At 40.5% G+C, this 7,933-nt stretch overlaps 1 protein-coding gene across 1 annotated transcript in view; it reads right to left on the reverse strand.

The window, feature by feature from the left end:
• Window positions 1-4,102, reverse strand: part of cdh11 (cadherin 11, type 2, OB-cadherin (osteoblast)) — a 98,982-nt gene extending 94,880 nt beyond the window's left edge. Inside the window, exon 1 of the mRNA XM_014021209.1 lies at window positions 4,007-4,102. The gene's annotated coding sequence lies outside the window, so the exon portion shown is untranslated. The remainder of the gene's footprint in view (window positions 1-4,006) is intronic.
• Between the last annotated feature and the right edge of the window lie 3,831 nt (window positions 4,103-7,933).

Below are 7,933 nucleotides of genomic sequence, written 5' to 3' on the forward strand. Positions count from 1 at the left end.
CCCCTGATCCCAGTACCTAAACTTAACCATTAATCCTGATCCCTCATGTTAACCTCAGACCCTCGACCCAAAGACCCCTGGTGGCGCAACCCGGAAAAGCCGCGGGCGTCAAGGAGTGACGCGAGGGGSKYACCTKMTGCGTCAAAATAAGACGCAGAGGGAACCTTACCTTAAGCGTCAATATGTGACGACTTGGGAGTGAGAATGTGTAGCTTAAACACATCAGATCATAGAGGCAACAGGTCCAGGAGAGAAGCCCTGACCTCTTTGTCCAGCGACACTTTCCAGCTCGTCTTGGGGGACCCAGAGGTGTTCCCAGGTCAGAGAGGATACATAATCCCTCTGGTGAGTCCTGGGTCTGCCCTGAGGCCTCTTACAGTTGGGACGTGCCCAGAACCCTTTTACAGGAAGGCATCCACTTAACGGATTTGTTTTGATTTGAAGGTGCAGCAGCTCTACTCTGAGCTCCATCCGAATGATGGAGCTCCTTGCCTTTTCTCTGACGGAGCCTGACCTCCTTCAACAGAAGCTAATTTCAGCGGCTTGTTTGCTGTTTCATTCATGATCCAGACCTTATGACTACAGCTGAGGGACTGGAAAATCAACAAATCTGTCTTTCACCTCAACTCTTTCTAATATCTGTGGCTGATTGAGGGTCTTGTAGTAGCTCAGTGCTCAGTGCTGCTGTCTTGTAACCCTGAGGCGGCAGGTTTGGGCTCAGGTTGTGTCAGAAAGGGCAATGGGGTGTAAAACATTGTGTGATACTGCAGGAGAGTGCACATAAGAATTGACTAAAACAGCAACACCTTCATTATTTTTCAGCTTAAGATAATCTGAGTTAAAAACTCTGGCATGAAGCTGGTCTGGCAGCGGGCAATGTGCATTCCCAGTCTCAAAATATTCTGTCTGCGTTTGGAAAATTCTATTAGAAAAGGAAAAAAATCCTGAGCCAGGCCTGACACAGAACAATAAATTAGTACTTTTTGTTGGGAGTGATGCTTCCAAAGAAAATGACTCTTATCTAAAGGAGGAGGAGATGGAGACACACAGTCACAACCAAACAGGAAGTCTGGCCAAAGAACTGCTTAGATAAGCTCCTTTGTCCGTTTTCTAATTCTTTAACACTAAGACAGACACACTGTCAAACAACCAGTCTCTGACAGTTTGCCTGCTGCTAAGATATTATGGTTACTGGGAAGGTCATCTGGATGAATGTGTCTTATTATGGGATATATGCCTCTATCTCTTTATAGAGGTCAGAAGCTCAAACATCCACTCAGAGCACAGCAAAGCTAAGCCCTTTGGAAATGAAGATTTATTATCAGCTGAATGAGGAAATGTCAGAGAACACACACTGCATCCATGACGCATTAAAAAAATGAAATATGAAATGCAAGAATAGATTCAGCAAAACTTAATACGTAAATTGGAGAATATTTAAAGTAAATGGTTTTCAGTTTTTATTCTAAAGGTTCTGCTTTACTCAGTTTTTCATCCACCCTTTCACACAAACAGTGATTTTTACAGACTAAAAACCTAAAAAGTGCCCAAACCTTTTCTTTGAGAGGAACAAGACAAAAACCTGCGAGCCAAATGCAATAATATAATATATGAAAAACAATTACTTTCTAAGTAAAGGCCTTTTATTTTCTATATTAAGCTAGCAGCCAGTGTGGTGGCTAGCTTGATGTACGCTCGGGCAGCAAAGGCTCATGGGACACTTAATAATTTGACAAAATATGAATATTTGGGATCTTATGAAGTCTGCAGATCTACATGTGTGCTGAAATCTAATCTATATGTCTTGTAGTTACATGTTTTTCATGTTTAATCTTAATATAATTCAAAGATAAAGTCAGCACCATGAGTGAAAACTATCAGCCCCTTATGAATATTGGGCCAATGGCTAGGTGGGGGTTGTGCAGTGTCTTGCTCAAGGACGCTTCTGCATGCTGTAGGTGCTGGGGGTCAAACTCTCAACAACTGGAAGATGACATCTGTTCCACTGAGCTAAGACTCCTCCCAGGATAAATGTGCTATTTCACCATAAACTGAAACGGTTGTGTTCAGCCTTTGGTCTTTTACAAATCACAAAACAGCATGATGCTTTCATCTGACTCAGCCTTAATGACTGATAGATGACAGAAAACCTTCTGGAGGTTTGAAGAGATGTTTTTATTTTTCCGGCTGAAACAAAAAACTGTGTTTTTCTTGGGGTTTCTATGGGTTTATGTGCTGAAACAGTTCCATGTCCAGTTTGCATTTTGATATAATCACACTGTGTGTTGACACACACACACTGAAAATGCCTCAATGTGGTCAGTTTATTATTTTGCAAAGCACCAGAAACTGTTAGAGACAAAAGAGGCTAAAGTTAGAAGTTTTCAACTTGCTGATTAAAATCTAAAATATTTTTATTCAGTCTGGAATGTACAGGTTTGTGCAAAAAAGGAAAACCACTATGATCGCTTTTTCAACTCAAATCCATCAGATTAAAGCTACATTCACACTGCAGGTCTTAATGCATAATTCTGATTTTTTTTGCAAAAATCTGATATTTTGGTGTGAACGGTCACATATTTTAACTCCAGTGAGAACTCTACACAGTCCTGTTTAGATAATGTGACTTCACATTCAGCTCACTGTTTACAGAAGAAGCCTTTGGATGCTACATGTTAGCATGCTGATTTAGAATTTGTTGTGCAGTCAGAGTTGGTTCAATAACCGTCCGACATGGTTGTTTGGTTCAGTGTTTATATCTGAACCTGTCTCTGACCGGATGCTCCGGTAAAGCATTTTACTTTTGGAACAGGAGCAACGTGCTAAAACTGAAATATCGATCCTGTAACTTCAGCATCGATACGGCCCAACTACATTACTATCATATGTTTCTGTGGATTATCATCTAGGATATGGAAAAAAAAAAACAAAGATTAAGCAGATGGACTTCTGTTCTACAACTACAGATTTAAACTCCACAAGTTTGGGATTAATATTCTAAATACTTGGATCGATCTCCTCACTGGAGTAAAAGTCTGGTGAAAGGAGCATTCAGACTGCAGTCGCTTCGAAAAACATTAGATATGTATCTGATTTAGAACCACATACTGAAAAGGCCTGGGTCAGATTTGAAAAAAAAAAAAAAAAAGGAATCAGATTTGTCACATTCAGACTGTCAGAAGTGTGAATGTATCCTAAGTAAAGACATGACATAAAATAAACACAACTTATTTTACTGTCAAAACATCTTTTGGTAAAATCAGAAGTTATTATTGCCTTTGTTTGTGAATTATGTGTTGGTGTTTGGTTTCTCCTGTAGAGAAAAATCCCAATCTGTAGAATAACATTTGCTACGGAGTCGGTCTGATTTACGTGTCTGTGATCTTTCCTGTCGTTCCATCCTGACCAGTCATTTGGACTGAGACTCTCAGTGATGGGTTTGTTATTGGGGTCCTTGGCTGACCTACTGAATGTTTGTACACATTTGTCTTGTTCCAGTTTCCAGCCTACTGTGCAGTTCTGAGATTGTCTCGTCAGCCTGACAGTCACTGATAAGCACAGTCAGGATCGATTAGCTCGGCCTTTAATGCATTCAATGTTTTTTTTTTCCCCACTTGATTTAGTGTTGAAGATGTGAAGTGATGATTGTGTGACTTTGGAAACATGTGCCCAGAGGGCAAATCCATTATAAACTCCATTTTAAAGCATAATAATAATATTAAATATGTATTTTTATTAATACAACTTAACAAGCTGCTGCAGGCAAACACAAGCTAAATAACTGAATAATTTTCTATTGGTTCTAATTACTACCAGAAACTAAAGAGTCCGAATGAGTTTATGAAAAACAGATGGAAGTCAAAAAAAGAATGGATGGAAGTGAACAGGACTTGTTCATGGAAAGCTGAACAGGTGAATGGGGTTGGTCATCAATGCTGCCTCAAATATTCTTGACAACACAAGCAAACACCAAAGAAAGGACTCACAAATTTAATTTTAGACTCACCAGAAGATGCTGAAGACGTCAGTGTGTTTCTTCTTTGCACAGTGACACAGATCTGTCTGAAAAAAATTGGTGCAGAGATTGAAAATGTGTCAGTTACATTTAAGAAGCATCGTTTATTGAAAGTTAACAAATGATAAATCCTGTATGTTGTATCATCATCATCATCATCATCTACAGTGTAAACACTTCATCTAGATCTGCTGTCACACTGTCCTGCAAACTATTCAGGATAGATTACAAAAAATATCAAAGGTCACTGAGCGTGAAATATTTTTCTCTTGAGGAGGTGAATGAAAGCAGGTTTTAAGAGAACGTCTCGCTTCCATCATAACGAAAACTAGTAGGAGGACCTTGAGAGAGAAATGTAACCTTTGGAAAGGTTTAAGAGCAACAGTGAAGCTGAGCAGCAGCACAAAGCAGCGCTGCATGAGTGTCAGTCAGACAAGCACTGAGTTGATGAATAAACAACAACAGAAAAATGCTGCCTAGCAGCAAATTTCAGATTCATTCTCTTCCATTGTGTGACGCCTCATGAATGTGGAGACGACTTCAGATCCAAAGAAAAGTTCTGTTATATTGATGAAAGTACTTAATAACCAGGACCAAAAACCAAAACACGTTTATCTAAAACATTTATTCATCTACATGTTATAAAATGTTTAGTTAAAGCTCTCTCACTCTCTCTCTCTCACACACAAACACACACATACTGTTATATAGACTAAAGAACAGCAGAGGCACTAATCATGGCAACACAAGAGCAACAGAGACCAGGGTCTACCATATCATGATACAAGATGCAGGCAGAGAATACCTGGAACAACAAAACAACGAGACTGGAACAGTGAACAGGAACTACTGTAGAGGTCCCACAGTCAAAGTCAAGACTCATGGCTGGGATGCTCCAGTGAAGCTTTTTATATTTGGAACGAAGCAACGAGCTGCAAATAAAGTAGGCCTATCGACCGAGTAACTTAAGGATCGATATGGTCCGCGACCCAGGCTGGACGTTATTATCATACAATCTACATGGAAAATTAAAAGTAAACAGAGGAAGCAAGTAGACGTCTGTTTTGGAGCTGAAAGCACAAAGAGCTACAGATTTAAACAGCATGACTTGGAATATGACATCAGCGTTCACACTGCAGTCGATTTGAAAAACGTCAGATATGTATCCGATTTAGTACCACATACTAAAAAGGCCTGGGTCGGTTATGAAAAAATCGGATTTGTCGCGTTCAGATCGTCATAAAAAAAAATCAGATATGGGTCACATGTGGCAAAAAAATCGGATTTGGGTCACATTTGTCTGCAATGTGAACTGTATAACATAGATAAAGGCAGTGGTTCCAGATGTAGTGATGCCAAGTGAGTGAAACAATAGGAAGAAAGAGCACAAGATGCTGCAGAAATACCAAGAGTGAAGTTGTGGAGAGTCACAGCAGTGATCCCCAAAAGTGTATCCAACAGATCCCAAGAAATACCCCAGAGTTGCCTGTCTCCAGAATAGCACAGGAACAGCTGAGATACTTGAAATGAACTGATAAAGTGCACACACCCATAGCAAAGTGTAAATCAAAGTGAAACCAACTTTTCACCAATTAGATAAAAGTGTGTCATTTAAAATAAGTAACTGCATACATACAGTATGTACCCCCTTCAAAGTGACTGTCTTAATTCAAACCAAAGAAGATATGACTGAAAAGTACAAGTCAGAGGATGGATACAAAAGGATTTTAAAGGACCTAAACAATGCTCCGGGTCAGGGGGGTCGCCCTGTCTCAAGTGGAGGAGTTTAAGTATCTGGGGATCTTGTTCACGAACGGGGGAAGAACGGAGCGGGAGATCGACAGGCGGATTGGCGCAGCGTCTGCTGTAAAGCGGGCGCTGTACCGGTCCGTCGTGGTGAAGAGAGAGCTGAGTCAGAAAGCGAAGCTCTCGATTTACCGGTCGATCTACGTTCCTACCCTCATCTATGGTCATGAGCTTTGGGTCATGACCGAAAGAACGAGGTCCCGGATACAAGCGGCCGAAATGGGTTTCCTCCGCAGGGTGGCTGGGCTCTCCCTTAGAGATAGGGTGAGAAGCTCAGTCATCCAGGAGGGACTCAGAGTAGAGCCGCTGCTCCTCCACGTCGAGAGGAGCCAGTTGAGGTGGCTCGGGCATCTGGTAAGGATGCCTCCTGGACGCCTCCCTGGTGAGGTATTCCGGGCACGTCCCACCGGGAGGAGGCCCCGAGGAAGACCCAGGACACGCTGGAGGGACTATGTCTCTCGGCTGGCCTGGGAACGCCTTGGAGTTCCCCCGGAGGAGCTGGAAGAAGTGGCTGGGGAGAGGGAGGTCTGGGCCTCCCTTCTGAAGCTGCTGCCCCCGCGACCCGACCCCGGATAGGTGGAAGAAAATGGATGGATGGATGGATGGATAAACAATGCTCAACCTTCTACCATTGTTTGACCTGAACTTTCCTGTATTTCCTGAAGTCAGATGTGTCAAAATCAAGTCTTTTTCTGTTATTTTACCACTGAATCTCCATGTAATCCATGTTGATTGTATCATCATTTGAGAGAGCAGAAGATGTGAGTAGAGATCACCATTAAGCTTTTTTTAATGACACTGTAGGTGTCACAGTTCATCTAGAGCTTAAATTTTTCCATCAGAAGGCTCTTATGTTTGAGAAAATATTAGAAACATTTTTAAGAAAAATACAAAAAAATGTTGTTTTTTTTTAAGATCCAAAACACACCAAATAAACTACAGAAAATGATAATTTATTTGTTATTCTAAAGTAATTATGATGTTATTACTTGTTTTCTGCTCAGCGCTGTGCAAAGCAATGCTGCAAGCCTGACAAGTTCATATTAGCTGGTTTTTAGCCTTCATTATATCACCTGCTAACATGCTAACCATTGTAGCATGTCACAAACAGCTGTTTCAACACAATGTTAGGGTAAAACAAAACGAGATAAGTGCAACTCTTCTAGACTAGCCATGACTGACTGGGTTATCTGATGAAAGAACAACCAACCAATGTCTTTTTTTAACTGCATGGTTTGAGGGAATAAAGCTCAGAGCTCAACTCAGGAGGGAAGAAATAAAACAGAACTGTCTATCTTGTTTTAAGGCATTTAAACCTTAAAACAAGGTAACAGGACGTTTAACACAGTAGTATAACTTGACACTGGTTGCTGCCCATGCCTCGTTTTGAGATCTGCCTAAATTAACAAAAAATGATAGATTGTGTAGCTGTATTTACAGCACCATGCAGCAGCACAGCACCTACACTGTCATGAAAGCACAAACACCATCAGCAGCAGCAACAAAGCATCATAACAAATCATCATTATTCAGTGTAAGTAATACCCCTCCAGCACAGAAGTCGTTAACATCCTGTCATTATTATCATGTAGCAGATGAACCTGTTTTACATGTAGACAACTCTGGCTCCTTTCACCTTGTTCAGGAAAATAAAGAATTCAATCCAGAGTTGTAAAGTAACTAAGTACAAATACTTTATTACTGTGCCTAAGTAGAAATTTTGGTTTATCTGTACTTTACTTGAGTAATTATTTTTCAGCCTTTTTACTTCCACTCCTTATATTTTCACACAATTATCTGTATTTTCTAGTCCTTACATTTTTTAAAAAGGTAAGAAGAAAGTGATTACTCATATTTCATTTTGGCTTGCTATTGTTAGAAAAAAATCCAGATAAATTGTGCAAGGATAGAGTGAATTTATTTGTGTTTGGATGAGAATCTATACCATTATGATACTCCACTAGTTAGTACTAGTTAGCAGGACATAGTAAATGGTAAATGGACTGTACTCCCATTAGGGCTGTGTATTGGCAAGAATTTGGCGATACGATACATATCATGACAGAGGGGTCACGATACGATATATCCCGATATATTGCGATACTATAAGCA

The sequence above is a fragment of the Austrofundulus limnaeus genome, unplaced genomic scaffold (assembly GCF_001266775.1).
Source record: "Austrofundulus limnaeus strain Quisiro unplaced genomic scaffold, Austrofundulus_limnaeus-1.0 Scaffold282, whole genome shotgun sequence".
Lineage (NCBI taxonomy): Eukaryota > Metazoa > Chordata > Actinopteri > Cyprinodontiformes > Rivulidae > Austrofundulus > Austrofundulus limnaeus.